This window comes from Drosophila novamexicana, unplaced genomic scaffold (genome assembly GCF_003285875.2).
Source record: "Drosophila novamexicana strain 15010-1031.04,08,12 unplaced genomic scaffold, DnovRS2.1 tig00001062-arrow-arrow-pilon, whole genome shotgun sequence".
Taxonomy (NCBI): domain Eukaryota; kingdom Metazoa; phylum Arthropoda; class Insecta; order Diptera; family Drosophilidae; genus Drosophila; species Drosophila novamexicana.
The window spans coordinates 911,568-931,166 of NW_020824838.1; the positions used below are offsets into that span (position 1 = coordinate 911,568).

General features: G+C 39.8%; 1 non-coding gene across 1 annotated transcript; it reads right to left on the reverse strand.

Moving 5' to 3' along the window:
• Positions 1 to 226: 226 nt before the first annotated feature.
• Trnaw-cca lies at positions 227 to 298 on the reverse strand. Its single transcript has one exon. It is a non-coding gene; the product is annotated as a tRNA-Trp (tRNA).
• Between the last annotated feature and the right edge of the window lie 19,301 nt (positions 299 to 19,599).

Consider the following 19,599-nt stretch of genomic DNA (forward strand, 5'->3'; position numbering starts at 1 on the left):
TAAACAAAAGCTGCAGGACTAAACGCAATTAAATTGAATGAGAAACCGTTCAAACAGCTGACAAATTAATTGGCTTAAAATTACTTTTTTACTTTACAAAAAGTCAAAGTGTGTCAAGTTTTCCGCATTGAAATATATTTTGCAGAGAGCACCTAAAAGTTGTTAGCTGTTACGAAAACAGAACACATATCATTGCAAAAAAAAAAAAAAAAAATCGTACTCAATATGACCCCGACGTGATTTGAACACGCAACCTTCTGATCTGGAGTCAGACGCGCTACCGTTGCGCCACGGAGTCAGTTGAAACTGCAAGTCAGCAGTTGTCTAGTTGAAGTACAAACCATATTGCACTTGTATTTATTAATTTATAAACTACACTATGCTGCAGAATATAATTTCACCGAAACAATAACAAATTGAACTAAATAATCTAAATTGAGGTATGAAAATAAATTATTAAGATTATTAAAGCAATTGATAAGAGAAAGGAATATATTGCTCAATGATACAATTTACTTGTCTTATCTTCAATTCATATGACTATAAATAATATAGTATATAATATGTGAGCATATTAATATAGTAGGTGGAACTCAGTTTAGAGTTTGTTCAAAGCGTTTTTATTCGAGTTAATCTATGTTCTTGGCATTGACATTGTGGGTTGATAGTTCTGACTACGCTCTGAACTTTGGAATGTCTTAGCGTTATGCCAGTGTTATATATAAAAATATTATTTTATATTATATTTTACTTAATTAAAAAATAAGAAAGATGTGTATGCACATAAACGCCCAGTTAATAATTCAGTTTAATAATTAAAAAATGTAAACTTAAAACTATTTTTAACATTAATATTTACATACTTTAATCAATAAAAAAAGTACATACAAGAGAGGATTCATAATAGTCATATAAACAAATAAACAATAATATATAAACATATAAATATATACATATATAAATATATAAATATTCAACAAAACTTTTATTTCCAAATATTCTATCTGAAGATAATTATGCATTAAATATAAAAAATGCGATGAGAGCAAATTTACAGATAAAAGTAATTATCTATTTGACACTAAAGTACCTTATTACTTTTAAAAAATACTCTCTCCGCAATATACATACGATCCAAAAGTCAAAACTGTAACAGCTTGATTGATTCCGATAAGTCTGTTAGTGTAGATTATTTAAAGATACCTTTTAGATTAGCTGTGCTGTGCAATTGTAATTACAATATTTTCATACAGCAGTAAATTTTAAACTTAACGAAGTTTTGTTAGAGTCTTCATGCTATATAGCTTATACTTCATGGCCAAACAAACATAAGAATCAAGTGCGCTATAAACTTTTAAATTTTAAAAAATTGCTGCACATCTCAAATATATTTATGATTCCCGCAACGCTTCAAGTTCATGAGCAATTTTAATGGCCATTTCAATGGCTGTAATCAAACAATCGAGAAAAACATCATAACATATAGTGAGAGAGAGGTAGAGAGAGAGAGAGAGAGAGAGAGAGAGAGAGAGAGAGAGAGAGAGAGAGAGAGAGAGAGAGCGAGATGAAGAGATTGGGTAAGTTGGAAAGCGCTTGAAATGCATTCTCTATGCAGGCAAGTACTTCTAACGATTACACATTTTATGTGCACTTTTCAATGTTTACGAGGCCCAGGGCACTTCTTTGCATACAAATACGAATAAAATCAGGCATGGAAGGGAGCTCTCATATCTTTTAACGACACTTGCTATACACAACACCAAAACAACAACAATAACAAAAACCATTTGTGCATTTTGGTTAAATGATTTTTTTTTTTGGTTCATATCTAAGTCTAATAAGTGTACGTATATGGATATTGTGGAATATATATTTTTAATTTCTTTTCGTAAGAAAAGTGGCCATAAAAGTCAAGGAGCGGTCATAAAGTCGACCAATCCCTCGTTGGCCTGCATAACCTACACCCCTCCATGTGCTGCTATCTCTGTCTTCCCTGCGCTTTTCTGCTTCTGAGTGTTGTGTTCTGTTGTGGCCAAAAGGTGTGAATTTCTTCTTCTCTGGATTCTCTGATTAATATGACTCAGAAGCAACAGACGACAAGGCAATGAAAATGAAAATGAGAAGCTAAAGAAAATGGATAATAAAATTATAAAATGAAATGTTTGTTCCATCTTTATTATATGGGGAGTATGGTATGCTGTCTTATTGTGGTTGTTGTTCCTGTCGGGGGCTGATTTGTATCGGGCACTTTCTACTCGCTGCCATTTTAACAGCTATGGACAATTTTTGTTTATCTTTTTATACCCTAACAGAGGATATTCAAAAAAGTTTAGGAAATGTGCGACGCTCCAAAGGAGCAAACTGCGAGTCTGTTAAGTAAATATACTTGAACGGGGCAAAGAGCTGAGAGTTATCTAGATGCTATCTTAAAGCAACTTTTGCTAGAAGTTGAATTCTTGTATAAAAACCGACTTTTTTCATTGAACATATTTCTAGCTAATTCCCGATTTGGCGTCAGGCTACATAAACAATTTATTATAATGTATGATAACAGTCCTTTGTTGCATTTGCCAGATGTTTGCAAGGGTATTTAAACTTCGTCCGCCCCTGGATAACTGCTCTTTCTTGTTGAATTTTATGACAATCTTCAAGTTTCTTTGGGAAAGTTTTATGTGCGCGTCCTTTACGGTTGCATTAGATGAACCAATGGAAATGAAAAATGCTCAACTTTTTTATGCCGCAACATTAATCAGACAGCTGACGTACAGAACGTACAAAAACCGTCAGTATATTCCGCGTACACTTGAGCGAATTGCAGCGAACGCATGCCAATCGACAGTTATCGATAAACGTGGCAGACATCTCTGCGCACTTCAAAGGCAGCGCCACTTGAGCTCAAGAGTTCGAATTTTGTAGATCGCATCGGAATCGTTCGCGGCATGTGGCAAGCATGTGATTGCGAGTCGAACAGAGACAGCCTAATGAAGCCATTAGCAGCGCCTTATCGCATCGGCCAGGATACCGAAGAGGCATCCTTGACAGCACCAAACGCTGAGCCTTCAAAAAGGTCTACAAATGTTCTTAGTTTTCTTTTTTATTCCGCGCTGCCTGCCTGTTTTGTTTGCCACAGTTTTGGGCAACTAATACACCCAAATTAGATCAAGATCAGCCCGGGGCCATAATAGTTGTGGCAGCTGTTCTTCCACCGAACTGAGCACCAAGCGGATTCGGTAAACCGAACGCACCATGTTATTCGCCTCGCTCCTTGCTCCTCTCTCCTCACTTCTGACTCTCAACCATTAACTTCACTCTTGAAATTCGCTTGGCTCTTTCAATATCTTCATCAGAATTGTGTGTGTTGGCCCTTTTGTGTTCGCATTGTTATTTGGCAAACTTTAAAATCATGATAGCACCTGATGCAGTTGGTCATTAAGCAATTAGAAGGCCAGAAATTCAGAAATTGGCAATTTTAGTTCATCTTATTGCAGACAGCATAATCAGATGATTGACCATAACGTGGGAATAATATGAATGTGAGAGAATTGCTTGAGGTGCCGGAAGGTTCTAAGAATATTTGCTAAATATGCAAATAGTTTAGAGGAATAACCAAACAGTCTCAAGTAACTGTAGCTAGATCATGTTATGGTATAGTATGAAGGATATTATAGTATAGTAACAGTAAGGAAATGTATGCATATATGTAATTTGCAGATGCTAAAATATTTTATTCTGTTTATAATCAAACCAGTCTCTCAGCCATTAAGCTGGGACATATCGGTAGAGGTCAGATTGAACCACTATTTCATATATCTGTAATTGGAATGATCAGTCGGAGCTCTTGTTTTTCAAGATAGATAGAGCAAGTCTTACGAGTTCTACCATGTTGCTTACATTCGAGCTAAAACTTATCTAGAACTTATCAGCACTGGTTTACTTTATCATAATATATGATATGTTTTGTAAAAAAAGCTTTTCCATTTTTCAAAGATATCTTAAAGTATGTTCGCAAGTTACCTCACATATCTGAAAAGCCGTACGCCATAGGGCAGTATATATAATCTTAGTTGGCCCGAAGACAGCCTTGGTTTTCTATTCTGTTTTGAGACATCAGTCTTTAAGCTGTTGCAAGACATAACTTTCATATTTTAACCTATACGTAGGTTCCCTTTCAGCTGTTGCCATTTATAAGCCCAGGCTGTCTCTGTTCCACATATGCGCACATAAATTAAAAAAAAAAATGTATATATATTTGCCATCCTGTGCTTTACAAATATTGCGGCACTTAAACACAAATGCTGCATCTAATGTGCATCTGCTGTTGCAATTGCTTCAGCTGCTGCTTCAACTCCTGCAGCGCCCACTGCTGCTGCTCCTCGCCCGTCCCTCTCCCCCTCCCATCCACTACGCATGTCGCGTTCCATTTTTTTTTGCAACCAACTTCTCCTCTTTTCTTGAGGCAACCAAAAAACACTTTCCAGGCAATTGCAACCACGCGGCAAGTGCAACAAGCGTCGCAAAAGTTGCAGCTACCGCCCCTGCCGCACCAGCCCCCGCCCCCGGCTGTCTAGTCTTCATATGCTCGTCTATGTTTTATTGCTTCCGCGCACTTTCGCTGCCCGCCACGCCCTAGCCCACTCCAAAGAGACTAAGACCAGGAGCTTGTTGCAGTTGCATATGCGAGAAAGTTGCCAGTGCGTTTAGCACTTGACGTAACTCTGCGGATGCGGATGCGGGTGCGGATGCTGAAGGATGCGATTGGTGGGGACGCGGAGGCGCAGCATCCGCTTAAGCGCCAGCTATGTCAGCCTGGTTGCAGCATGAATTGTTGTTGTAGTGGTTCTGCTTGTCTCAGCGCTGTTGCCACATTTTGGCGGTTGCTGCGAATGGTTTCCTGTCACATGCGTTGCCATAATCCAGGACACAAACACACACACACACACACCAACACACACACTCGCCTTTTACAGCCCTCTATGTAGCGTTGTCTGAAAAAAGGCAACAGGAGCTACATGTGCAGCCTGCAGGATACACGCTGGCAACTGTTTCACTTTCGCTGCCACATTTTGTTGTCTATTCCTTCTGCCAAGTTGCTGCGCAGTTGTTCTTGTTGCTGTTGTTGTTGCATTGTCATTAAACTTTAACCGCGGCATCTGTCACTGGCGCAGTCCTCGACACGCGGAGACAGTCGACAGGAGCTGCCTTAAAGCCTGCTAAATTTTAATTGCCCGCATGAATTTACAGCGCTCTCTGCAAAAACAAAAAAATAAGAAGAAAGTGGAGCAACTGTGGCTGCCACGGTGTGTTGCAAATGCTTCCTTCTTTATTGCTGCCACTGAATGCAATGCTTTTATGGTCGCCCGTTCTGGCCACAGTTTCCATACATCAAGAATTAATTAGCGTAATGCAGTCAGAGCGAGATGGCAATATAGAAACAGCCAATTTATTTTTTTAGCTTTTTTGTTGCATGCCACAGCCAGTGGAAACTGCTAACTGCCCGCCGAGTCCAGGCCAAGTGATCGTGAAAAGTGTTTGTCGGGCTTCCACTTGCCTTTTTTGGGTGTTAGCGTGTGGAGGAGTATGGGACGGGCTGGCCGGTTTATTTAGGAATTTTAAGTATGCGTTAGGACTATTTATATGATGATGTGGATGCAACAGTTCTAAATTGAATGTATATAAAATGTATAAGGGGAGAAAAGCTAAGCTAAAGCGATTTGTTAATGAAGTCTATAGAAATGAAGCATTAATTGAATTGGACAAAATTATTGCTAAGTTAAGCAATCTGGAACATTTAAAATACAAAAAAAAACCGTCTGGCAACTCTCATAAATTGAAATATGCTTTAGGTGTCCGACTACTAAAAATATCCTAAAATATGGCATACATATTATTGTGCATTGCAAACGTTATTTCATAAGCTAGTATGGTTTATGTTTAAGGGCGGCCTACTAACAAGCGAGAAGTCGACTGTTCAAATCCAACAGCAATGGTCAATTTTAGTATTTGTTTATTCATTCATTTATCCACAATATAAACTTTATTCCTTAATTATCAAAAATAACAAAGAAATGGGAAAGTGAACAATAATTAGTTAATAATTAGAAAAGTTGGCTTAGTGTTGTACACACCAAGTATAAGTGTGGAGGTTCAAGTCGCGGAGTAGAGGGTAGTTATAATGTTATTTTAAAAGTACAATAATTAATATATATATGTTTTTCTAATCAATTATGCACATAAGTTAAAGCTGCTGTTGTTCAATTACTCATACTCTCCAGCGACCACTATTTAGCTGATTATCCGTCACTTTTTAACCCGCTTGAGGCATGAGTTTTGCGCAGTGCTTTGTAATTTAAATTCATCAGCAGTCACTTTTCCAGTTTTGGACATTTGTACATTCGCAGTGCATTAATTACATTTTCGCCAAATTAAAAGCAGCCTTTTTGAGAATGGGATGTCCCAGACAGACCCGCACCACACCCATCCCAACAACTTGTCGCTGACAGTCGACCAGGTGAGCGGAGCGTGGGGCAGGCCTGACGCTCAGGGCGCAGCGCCATTTTGTAGCCAGCTGCTGCATGTGGCAGGCGACAACAGCAGCGCAGCCAAGGTGAGCAACAACAAATATGTTGGGAATTGCAAGCGGAAGAGAAACCCGAAAACCAAAAAGCCAAAAGCGTTCAACCAACAACAGCGCGCAGTGTGAAATTTTAATGCACAAATTGCTCACTGTGTGTATTTGTGTGTGTGTGTGTTGCTGAGAGTGTGTTCGTGCGTGCATATATGTGTGTTGGCCAACAGTCAAACAAGCAGCCAACCAACAAGCATCAACAACAGCAATAGCAACAAAAACAACAAGCGGCGATGCACAACGTCAAAAGCAAAAACTTTTGTTGTCAGTCTGTGGCAACAACAACAACAACAACAACAACAAAATTGCAGCTTTAGGCCAAGAACACAACAACAGCAACATTGAAACCCGGACAGCCACATTCATTGGCGGCACAAAGTTTTCACCTGTCGTCGAGTCAACGGGTTGATTGCACCCGCTGCTTGCCACACTCAACCCTTTGGCCGCAGTTCGTGCAACGCGCCATCGTCGTCTTTCACTGATTGTTGCCATTTGTTGACGATCCTCGCGAGTCGCGCACGCCATGTTGCCAGTTCGCAAAAGGGTGTGTGGCACAGTCAATTGTTAGCTTCATAGTCAGCCAAGCGTTACGGCTCCGGGGTTAGGCGCTTAGTTTTTGCTAACTTCTCAGCCATTTTCTGCTTCTTTTTTGCAGCCATAAAACTATTCGCATTCGTGAGTGTGAGTACTCACGGAACCGCCCCTGGACTTTATTGTTGTTGCTGTTAGCTGTTTGTTTATTGCATTCATTTAGCGCGCTCTAAAACAACAAACAAAAAACCAACCCTTTTGTTATTGTTATTGCATGGTTCAAGTAGGCAGCCGTTTTATGGCCCCGACACACGCCATCTCAAGAAACGAACCAACCCGAAGAAACCAATCTCATGAGGGGCTATAAGCCAAAAGGGCAATAGATATTGACACTTTAAGCTTAGGGTAAACAAAAATATGAAAGAACGCGAAATGAATATATCCAGAAATCAGAAAACAAGTCTCGAAAGAATTGCCTTGAAAACATATTAACATAAATATAATTATAGTATGGTAAAATTGTTATGTACAAAAATGCTGTTACTCATTTTTTAATCAGTTTTGGAGGATCATTGAACGGAATTGAATCAGAAAACAAAGAAAAAACAAGTAAGAGGTTCTAGTCGGGACCTCCCGACTAGGGGAAACCCTGAACCCTCTTCTTCCAACATCAAATGCATATATATATATTCTATTTAGAAGCTATATGTCAAGTTTGCTGACTCTAGTTCTTATTATTTACCAAAATTGCCCAAAAAACAGGATATCGATATAGATTTTAATCGATTGCTTGGAAACGGAGTAAGTTATCGACCATCGGAAACAAACTCGACCTGCGCGGGTTTAGCTCTTATAGGCTCTGAGATCCTTGCGTTCACACATACGGACGGACGGACGGACGTACAGACAGACGGACATGGCTAGATCGACTCGGCTATTGATGCTGATCAAGAATATATATACTTTATGGGGTCGGAGATGCTTCCTTCTGCCTGTTACATACATTTGGATTTTGCACAAATACAATATACCCTTATACCCATTTTTAATGGGTTCAGGGTATACAAATTAATTTTCTTTTTCCTGATGGGTTCTAAGCGGTAAACAATTTTGTAAGGTTTAATAGATCTCATTTTCTATTTGCATATCCTGTATATAGGCATTAAAAAAAATAATCAACATCATACTTTGAAGTATTGTAATATTCAAAGGCTTTAATTATATTAAATCTATACTATTGGGTTTTAAAAATCATCGATCTACCCCAAATATCGGAAAGTTTTTCACAAATCTCCTCTCTATTTGAAAGGACCTTCGAAGTTCGCTTACTTTTGTAATTATTGTATCAGAGCGTAGTCTTGTATTTCATTTATATTTTATCCAGAAACAGCCATGTAATGCATACCAAACTCATTAGTCAGTTCTCTCTAATCAACCTGCTACCTGATGCTTCATTTGCATTTCACTGTAATTCAACACTGGAAAGACTTCCTCGCTTTTCTGCCCGAACACCTGCTATTATTTGATTAGTTTTCTAATGCATAAGCGTTTATCTGCCTCTGATTTTCACAACTGTTATTCATGCTGATGATTTCATTCAAAATTTCGCTGTAATTCGCAGACAACTTTCTCACTGATCTTTCGTTTACCATGTTGTAGTCATGATAAGTTGCTACGAACTGTGACCGCTTTTTTGTATTCACAACTCTGGTTGCCCCTCACCACCTGCACTCTCTGCTCGCCTCCACACATCTGTTTCCCATGTTCAGAGTCTTTATTCGCATTTATCCCTTTGTGCAAAATATTTTGCAGTTTGTGTCTGTGTTGTTGTTAATTGTTTGTTTTGCACTGACAGGCATTGTTGATGTTGTTGTGCTTGTAGTAGCTGGAGTTGGGCAACACCCACTTCCTGTTTATGTTAATTTCTTGCACGGTCTGGCAACGCTTTTTATCAGCAGCTACGACGGGACACAATTGCTGCATAGGCAAAACCATAACATAAATCTTGGCTCCCCTCTTCACCGGCCTCTCTGCCAATCCACCTTAAACACACAATTCAGCAGAGGCTGTTGCCAGTGTTGGCAAATGTGTTTAGAAATTCCAAGCGAAAATGATTGGCACGCAAAAGGGTTTTTACCTAAGAGGTGTTCACAGCCATTACGTGCAGCTCGATGCATTTTAATGATGTGCCGGACCAGCCGCAATATAATTTCAATTTTTGCATCTTTCAGCTGAAAACTGGAAATTGATTGCAACAGCAGAAGCAGCAACATCAGCCGCAAAAGGCAGCAACATGCAACAATTTCAGTTGGTTAAATGAGCTCTAAAATGCGCAGAACAATGAAGTTCCAGAACGCAGAGCAGAGTTGTCTGCCCCGCACTGCCCCCCTAAAATCCAGTTGGCGGCAACTGCATTCAGTGTAATTAAATGCAATTTTATTGCCACGATCAAAGGCAAAAGGGCAGCAAGCGCAAAATGGCACAGCTAGGTGGGCCATAAAACAGGCTGAGCGAAAGCGGAACCAAGTGTTGAATTGCGGCGCTGCTAACTTGATTTATGCAACAATGCCGCCCCCTGGCGGACGGCGCTCGAACCTCCTGCCCAAGAAAACAATGACGGAGTAATTAATTTCAAAGTAAACAATTTATCAAGTGCTTGCTCGACCAACCAACCAACCGAACAACCAGTCAACCAACTAACCAACCAGCGATGAGTTGAAGATCCGACGGACAACTGACAGCGAACGGAAAGCGCTTCAAGTGGGCAGCGCCAATCGCCAGTGTTGGCAAGCGCCACAAAGCGCGCCCTCGGGAGTCAGCAAGTTCATTTCAAGTGCAGCGAGTGCAACTTGAGCATGAAGTGAAAGCACTTTGGCTACATTTGATTTTGTGGAAAATGTTTTCCTTGATACCGGATGAAAATTTATATAAAGCCATTTAATATAAGAAAATGGCTGAGTATAAAACCATTGTTCAAAAGTCTACAATATTTTTAAAACACTTTTAATTATCACAACAAAAGTGTACTTATATATTACAGTAAAGCAGCAGCGCAGCCAGTGAAACGTTTACGTGTACGACATAAGGAAATAATCAAAATGAAGCATGTGGACCGCTTGCTTCTAAAACAGTCGGTAAAACCCTTGGGAAACGCAAAACACATAAGAATCCAAAAAATAAGAATTTAAAAAAATTACAGAAACAGCGAAGACGAGAGAGAATGCAAAGATGTTGGAAGAGAGTGAAATAAAGAGCAAGCGCTAGGGAAAAGAAGGTGTAGAGGGAAGGAAAGCAAGCAATAGACAGCGACAGAATAAAAAGCAGTATAAATAGCAGAAAAACTCTGCCATGCTTTCAAAGGTTATTTGAGAACTCTTTTTTAAGGTAATCAAAAACTCGAAATAAAGTCAATTTCTTACATTTTCGAATGGACCCTTGAGCCACGATTATTATCCAAGTATAATTAAGAGGGCCAAAAATGTAATTCCCGTTTGTAACTTCAGTTTGCCAAACACTTTTGGGCCAGAAATGCATTTATCGTTTGCACAAGAAATTTTATTAAAATCAGCTACGTGCTCATCAGCATATAATCAGTGCTTACAGATGGAGGAGGATGAAGGGCCGGAGGGCCAATGAGAGCTGTTGTTGAACTGCAATTCAAAAGAGATTACAATTATTTGATTGCTTTCCCTCTCTCTCTCTCTCACTCACTCTCTCTCTCTCCCTCTCTCTTTCTCTCACACAGACTTCGGGCGTAAAGTTTTTGTGCACACAGTCATAAATTCGCTCAGATAATTCTGAAAGTATTATCAAGATGCAAGATTTTACGCACTTCTTCTTGCCGCCAGAGGGCGCTGCCATGAATCACGCCTGGTCCAGAGTGAATCATTAGCAATATGAATGAATGAATGAATTGCTTGTCTGCTGGTCTGCTGCTAAAAAGAAATGTACACACACTATACACACATGCACACAGTCGCACACATACACACACATGAAAACTAAACAAAACTCAAACGAACCGCAGGGCCCGGTCGCATTCGCATTTGGCGTCCGCCAGGTTCCCCTTGACAGATTCATAAATTAAGACATTCAACAATAAACAAATAAACAACACCAAACACAATGCAACAACAAGTATGAATGCTCGTAACGAGAGAAAGACTGAGAGAGTGCTGAGCTTGTGGATACCCTGTAGCCCAGTTTGAAATACCCCAACATCTATGTATGTATGTTTCTAGTAGCTGACAATATCTGTTGCTTACAATATCTGTATTATGCATACAGTATATGGAAAACAAAGAACTGAAAGAGTGTGCTCGACTGAGAGATACCCAGGACTTTGAAGTATTAACGTCTGTGCTTGCTTTACGTATGAATTATGAATTGACCTAGAAATGTGAAGGGTAAGCAAAATGTGCCCTAACGGAAGTGCTCGACTCGGCAATACCCTGTGGCGGACTTGTCCCGTTAAGTCTAACTTCTATGCTTATTATCAGATGAAACCCATCACGTGCTTGGCACGTAAAATACCCTCTATCGCCTATTACAGGGCATACAAAAGCGCACGTGTTTGTGGTTTGGTCTTTTTTTATTTGTTAATAATAAATGCAGAAGACGGCAGCAGGCAGCATCAAAGAGTTTGTCAAGCGGCAAAGTCTGTCGCTAATTATGCGAAAGGCAGTCTCCACCTACCACTCCCTCTTCGTACTGCTCCCTGCAGCCCCACACTATAGACTTCCCGCATGCTGTCTACGGCAATTGCATTACACAAAGGCGGAAAACGCCAAAAAGCCAAAAAGCGACGGGCCGAATGACATGTGAAAATATGCAAATGCAAAATATCAAAAGTGAATGAATTGAGTCTGGTCTGAATTGTTGCTACGGGTCTGCGCGTATGTGTTGGGGCACCGAGGGGCTAGTGGGGTGTGGGGGTAAGGGTAACTTCACTCATTAAATATAATGGCCAGACAGAAGACGGCAGACAGAGTTGTCAACCACACTGCGTTTTAATTATGATGTCGAAATACGCATTAATTGCCAGTGAAAAGCGTGCACCCTACTGAAGGAACTACACCCTACTGTACTTTAAGCAACTGACAGCAGTTGATGCAATTTTGACAAGCGTTTTACATGTGCGTCCAAGCGTGGACAGTTGTCAACTCTTATTGCAATTTACGGATATATATTATATCTTTCTTGAAATCAAGTCGCTTGATTTCAGATCTTGATTATATGAAGCTGATAAACGACAGTTGTTGCGGCTGCGGCTGTGGATGAAAGTGTAGGGAATGTGCGGGGCTGCACTCTGGCTGCACTCTGATGTTTCTTAATGCGTTTGGACATTTGGCACTTAATTATTTGCAAATGTGAAAAAGATGAACTGTTGCAGCCGGCATTTAAAAGGGGGGTCAAAACTTAAAAGAGGGCAATTGCTGGTCGACAGTTCAAAGGGAAATGCTGGCCGGATTTGGTTAAGTGTGTGGCATAAGTTGAATGATTTGGAAGAGGTGAAATTTACTCTAATATGTCTAAATGTTCATATCCCAATATCTTTCTGTATACGTATGGTATATGTGCTTTACATCCGAGTAAAATATTGAATTGAATCATAAAGAAACAAACCCTTCGATTCCAGACCCTAATATAATTTACAATGATATGAAATTTACGAAGCGCTGAAATCAAAGCCGAATTTATTTATAATTTCTATGCATTATTCGTACGTCTTTATTAAAAAGTGTTTTCAGTAATGTCTAATACATGCCAACTCCTATTTCTGCAGCTTATGAGCGACGCACTGCGTTTCAAAACCAATATGCACGCAAAGTGGATAACCAAGTACCAATATTAACAGATTTAATCAAATTAAGCTAACTACAAATATTTGTACTAATTAATATGAATGCCATTCGAATTACTTCTAATAAGTTGCCAAGCACTCGAAAATATCAAACACGGCGGACTTTCAGCTGCAACAAAGAGTTACTTGAGCATCGCGCAGACCCAATCCCCCAACCCCAACAACATCAACAACAATAATTAAGTGGCATCATTGGGTGAGCAATTGCAAATGGGTTGCCAATCAAATGGGCCAAGTCTGGGACAGCTGGCGGTCAGTAAACTGGTGTGATTTATGTTAAGGCTTTTATTAAAATTTTTGGACAAGCTGGAGCCGTAGTAAAGCCTCCACAAAGACAAAATCCTGAGCTGATTAACAGCCGCAGCAGGAGCAAAGCGTGCGTGACGACAGAGAAAGAGAGCCTGTTAGAGAAAGACAGAGAGTTGGAGAGAGAGAGTGTAAGAGAGTGCGAGAGATAGTAGCTTTTGTAGCTGCTTTAATTAAAATAGACAAATGGCGCACGATTGAGCACTCGGTGGCTCGTTGATGGTTCCTTTTACCCCTGCCCTGGACATCGTTCGAGCAGCTGTGCGCCTAATTTATGAAAAATTCACAAAACGAACTTATCAATCATAATACCACCAGCCCCACAGACCCCTTCCTGTCATCCTGCCAGCAGCTAGTGCTTTGTAACTGTGGCTACATTGTTGGACGCTGTCAGCTTTATTTTGGCAGTCGCAGCACGTGCCACGCTGCCGGCCAAGTGCCGCTGCTCAAAGGGAAAAATTCAATAGAAAAATTGCAGAAACGTTGCAAAGACTTGCTGCAACATTTCTATAGTTGCAGTTGCAGTTGCAGTTGCCAAACAGCAGTTTGCAGCGCTCATCGTTTATTGTAATTGTGTGCGATGGTATAGCGGAGAGGCTTGGAGAGGGGGGTGTCTCGGTGTTCGGAAGTGCATACTCACAGAGCGCGGGGCACAATTGGAGTCCCTGATGAAGTTGTTGATAATGCGGTGGATGCTTTACTTTAGCCAATTTGGCTCTGGCAGCCGCTCAGCAGTGACACGTTGTACGTGACCTGTTGGCCAAATGCCCACTGCAAAAGAGATAGGGTCGAGACGAGGTAGAAGGGACAGTAAAAGAGAGAGAGAGGGGAGAGGCAAGTGCAGCAAGCGCTTGTCAAGCTTTGATCAAGCTTTTAGCTGCCAGGTGGCACATCATTTATTAGTCTCGTACAACTTGTCAGGTTTGCCGAGACAAGACATTGAGAATGATTGCTAATGTAATTAGAATATCATATAATCTCCATAAAATTATAAGCACAAGTGTTTAATCGGCTGCCAGGCACTGTTAGAATATTAGGTTATCACTAAATATTTTACTACAATAGGACTAGACTATTCTAATGTGTTACATTAACAAAGCAACAGTGTTGTAAGACTATGGATGACAATATTAAAGATATCCATAACGCGCTCTAAGGTTGTCACCATCGATTGCAAATGCAACCCATGATAGCTTAAGATCCCAAGCTAAAAATAACTGACAAATCTATACTATACATTGGTTAACAGTGAAAACTCTCGGACACTCAAGAGGAGTGTCCACCTAATAGAGGACGAATGGGGATGGGCTTATACATAATGGTTTGAGCGAAAAAGGTAGCCCAAAAAGGATGAAGTGTGGGCTACTAGAGTTTTCACTGTGTTACCTAAATATTTAACTATGTTAAATATATTTTTGAAATTAAAATTAAAAAAAGCTCTTGTTCGTTTTTCATTCAATTTTGAAGCACTTTAAAGGCTTTTCAATTTTTTTTGTTTTAGTTCTTAAAGAATTTATAAAATTTCCAAACCTTTACCTTATAAATTGCATTTAATTTCCAATTAAGAAACCAAAATATGACATGTTTGAACATTTAAAAAATTGTATTCAAAACTGCTGAAAAATCAAAGACAAAGGCACGCGACCACAGGTTTTTAATGTTTGTCTAAGCAAAAATTAAAAATAATAAATAAATAAGCAGACAGCGACGACAAAGCAGCCAATGAAATTTCCAAGAAATTTTAATTATTCAACATTTTTAACGCCAGGCAAATGGGTAAAAACCGAAGAAACCAAAGCGAAAACGCGACGGCAAACTAATTAAAGATGCGTCCACCTACAAAAACCAACAGACAGAAAGAGAGCGACTGAGCGCGCGAGAGGGTAGGGAAGGGGACCTGAATGTCGACTCCTCGCAAGATCTCTGCCAGAGCAATTCGAAAAATCATACAAAGTTATATAGTCATCAAGTGTACATCAATCATAGGCCGCAAGAAGTTGGGAGTCTCGGCTGATGGCTGCTTTGTCTGGGGCCAAAAAGAAAAATAGCAACCGCAGGAAAAGCGTGAAAAATTGTCGGGCATGACGCAGTACGAGCAACGTATCCCCAGTCAGAAAACAACAGCTAAAGAAGAAGAAGAAATGCATTTGAGCATTGCTAAATTTGGCCCAAAAACCACGTACAGGGCAGCACCGCACCACCAAGAACCACGAAGCACCGCTCGATGCCTCGCTGCCATGTGTAGGCATTTTGCTGATAATTAGCGGACTCGGAGAGTGAGGACTTTGCGCCCTAATTGATAAACGTGCCAGCAAGCATCTAGAGTACCCAGTTCTCGATACTCGCTTCTCGGTTCCCAGTTGCCAGTCCCATTCCCAGTATCCACTGGCAGTGCCCACGCCCTCTAGCCAGTCACAGTTTTGCCAAGTCTGTGCCGCCGTCTGCTCTTGTCTAGCGCCGAGTTGCTCCCTGATTCTCTCTGGGTGCTGGGTGCTCCCCTGTTCGCTCTGGCGTAAAAATTATCTTAATGGACAATTTAAGAATCACTCATTGTGAATTATGCGGCGCATTTAGCTGCCGAGTAGAGAGTCGCTGCTCTCAGATCTGGCCAAATGGGCAAAGGAATGTCTGCAGTGTCGTAAGTTTTCAGATGCCCTTACAGCGGGGTATTTAGGTGCTTTCACATGGTTTAAGATATTACGTATAAGGGCCGGGTTCTTATTGAACTGTTAAAAGTCATATAAAATCAACTATCGAATATTTTTTATAAATGCACAAATTTTAAAGCGGCAAATATTCTGCTTAAGTGGCCCAGATACTAAACTTGTACAAAAAACATTAACTGCTTTTACAAACTACTTGCAGATAATTGCTGTAGTCATTTATAGACATCAAAGATTGCTTATGGATATAACACATTTATTAATAAGATACATGGGTTTAATATTCTATTTGTAGCCAACTTATAAAATTTTAGCCACGTTCAATGAATTCGAGCGACATTCGAACATATTCTTTAAGAGTACTTTTTTAGTTTTATATATATATTTATTTAAGCAATTATAACATTGTTTCAAGATTTCACATACCGACTTTCAGCAATTTAGTTCAAGTAGATCCTGAGATATGACATTTTGTATTACAGAGTTTTATTTTTCAACTGAAGTCTTCAATTCAATTCAAACAATGACTGTTAGGCGAATTTTTCATTAATATCCTGGGAGATAACAGTGAATAACTTTGGAACCAGACTACTTTCGAAATATATTTTTTATCTTTTATTCATATTTTTTCTGAGATGCTGAAATCTTCAGAATAATACTCCTCACTAAGCCAAAAAGTGTATTATAGTCTTCGTTTTTAGAAATTATACATTTACCTTCTGTTTTTTCTATCATTTTTCTTTCACTATTTTCGATAAACATTGCAACAGTTTTGAGTTTGTAAATGTTTTGGAAAATCTTCAACTGTAAGCAAATGAAATGTGTAATGTGTGGAAGATATCAGATGGAAAGAGCTGCCCATTACCATTCCTGGGAGGGCCATGTGTGCCACTCGAGAATTGTTGGCCCAGAGCAATTCTGAAACTCATCACTCAATGTTACAGCCGCTAAAAACAATCAACAGGCGCAACATATTCATAGTTCTACACTCCACAAGAACTATGCAAAATTACTATACGAATTGTAAGAGAGTGCGGGGAGAGGAGTATACAAATCCTAAACTGTCTCTCAGTCTCTCTGATTATGTGTCGTCTGTCAGTCTGTCGCACCGTCTGTTGTCTGCTGTCGGTTCGGTGCGGGCCGTCGCTTTATTCTAATGACTTTAATGAAATTTTTAATTCCCAACAACGTGAATTTATTGTTTTTTTGGTCTAAAATTGTGATTTCTCGACGGCTCTGTCGCATGTTGTGTGGCCACTCAAAAATAAACCTCGAGAGAGTTGAAGTGAGGTGCAGTGAAGTGCTGTACAGTGAAGTGTACCCAGTGGGTTGGGCAGCCAGTTCAACTGGTCGCAGTAGCTCCGTTTTCCAACTTCCAATCTTTCAGGCCAAGCTGCTTATGGCTAAGAGAGTGAGGGCGAGACGGTGGGGGGCTGGGCTAAAAAGTTGGGCCAAATGCAGATTAATCAACTGCTCACTGAGTTTACCTAGCCGCTGTTTCTGATTTTGTAGATCGCCCTGCCCCCAGCCCCTTAGCTTACCCCTTTGCAGACCGTTTCGCTACTGTCGGCTGCCACTTTGCCAGCTGATTAATGTCTTACATGCGACGTTTTAATACCAATTTTTTATGCATATTCCAAAACGAATAAAACGCCAAACACAAACGCGCAGCAAAGTGAAAAAGTTGTAGTCACTGCAGCCGTGACATTTCCTGTGCGTGCGTGCGGCAACTACAGTGAATAGTCGCTAGGATAAAGACGCTAGCTCAGTCTATGAGAACAAAAAAGAAAAGAAAAAGAAAGTAACTTTTAAATTCGAAGAACTAGGTTTAAGCTCTCAATTTCCAGCCTTACTGACATTTAATATGCTTTAAAATTCTTACAAAACTTAAGAATGATATTCATTCTGTATAAAGTTCATAGTGCCATGTCTTATTTTCCGTCATTGCCCACATCTCACTGTAGTCCGTTAAGAGTCCCCATCGTTCCAGTCAGCAATATTCACAATGTTGTTGCTACACGCTGGGGGATTGAAAGGTGTTAATGCCAAAAACTTGCACAAGATTTGTACACAACTAATTTCAGCATATTTATAAAGACGAAAGTTGACAACGGACTGACATCTGAGAGCCCAAAGCTGATGCCAACTGGAACTGAGCCTTTTCGTGGCCTGCGCACACACAAGCATGGCCAAATTGCCCGATGAGCAATTGCAGATAGCGCTCAGTTTGCACACGGCTCAAAACAAGTCTGTGGCAGGTTCGTAATTAAAAAGAAATTTGTAAGCCAAGCCCCGTGATGACTGACACAGTGGCCGCATACATGTATGTAGCCCAGCCCGTAGACATCCTGTTCTTATTAAAGCGGCGCCCCTGGTAATGACATAATAACCTTTCAGTTTTTTTTCAGTTTATTTTTTATTGGTTCGGCTTTTCTGGAGCGTGTTATATCATTGTGTTAAATTAACCAATTTTCATTTCTATTTCCACTCGTTTCGTTGCCAATTAGCGGCACCATCTTGTGGCCCAAAAATGTTGAGCCAAGGTGTCATTTGAGGCACCTTTTAGATGACTGGCCATAATCGAAGGCGACTGCAGCTCACGAGTTGCACCCAACTGCTCACCTGTGGGGAGCCTAATGAGGCACTTTGTACATGCGCGTTGCAAGCTTCGCTTACAACTATATCACTTCCGATTTAGTAACGAGCGGCAATATAAAAACAGCGCTAATTGGGCTTGTGCTTCAGGTGGAACTTTGTACACAAATATCTTACGAGAATAATGTGCTTAAAAAAATGAAACACAATAACTTATATAGAGGTTTTCTAATGTTCAATTAGATTAACAGACAGTTAAAACTATGCTTAAACAAATGGTAAATAGCGCTTGGATAAAATGCTTTAAAATAGCAGCCCCATTAAATATGAACTTCTTTTATACGCAGAGACTCAGTTGGTTCAAGGAAAGCCTTGTGAAGCGAATACTTATAGGTCCGGTCCTCTTTCTGGTCCCTGCACACTTACCTTACCTGAAACCTTACCTTACCTTACCTTACCTAAACCAAATATCGATTTTAACTTTTAAAGAGTTCTCAAATTAGAGTAAAATATTTAAATAGTTTTTCGACAAAAAAAGCAACAATTTTGACATCGATTGAATATATAATTATATTTTACTTAGCATTTCGCTGATTTAAATAGTTTTTCGGTAATAAAAGTAAGAACTTTGAGATTAATTAAATTCACAACTTTTTATTTTCCAAGTACGCTCAATTAAAAAATATTTAGAATTTAAACTTTAAGAACTTCTAACATTCTTCTGAACTCATATTATTAAAAATAAAAAGTGTCCACTCGATCCAATTGCCAAGCTTTTTGCACACACCCATCCGCAGAGTCCTTGGCAAAACTCAATTAAAATCTAATTAAATTCAACCGGTATTTCATTAAATATTGTATGGTCTCGCCTGCATACACACCCACTCACACCCACACACACAAACACACACATCCATGTTTAAGCAGCATGTAAACAGGCACTCATAATGGCGCTGTGCACAACAATTATGAACAACAACAACGACAACAATAACTCAGCCTGCATATCATTGACG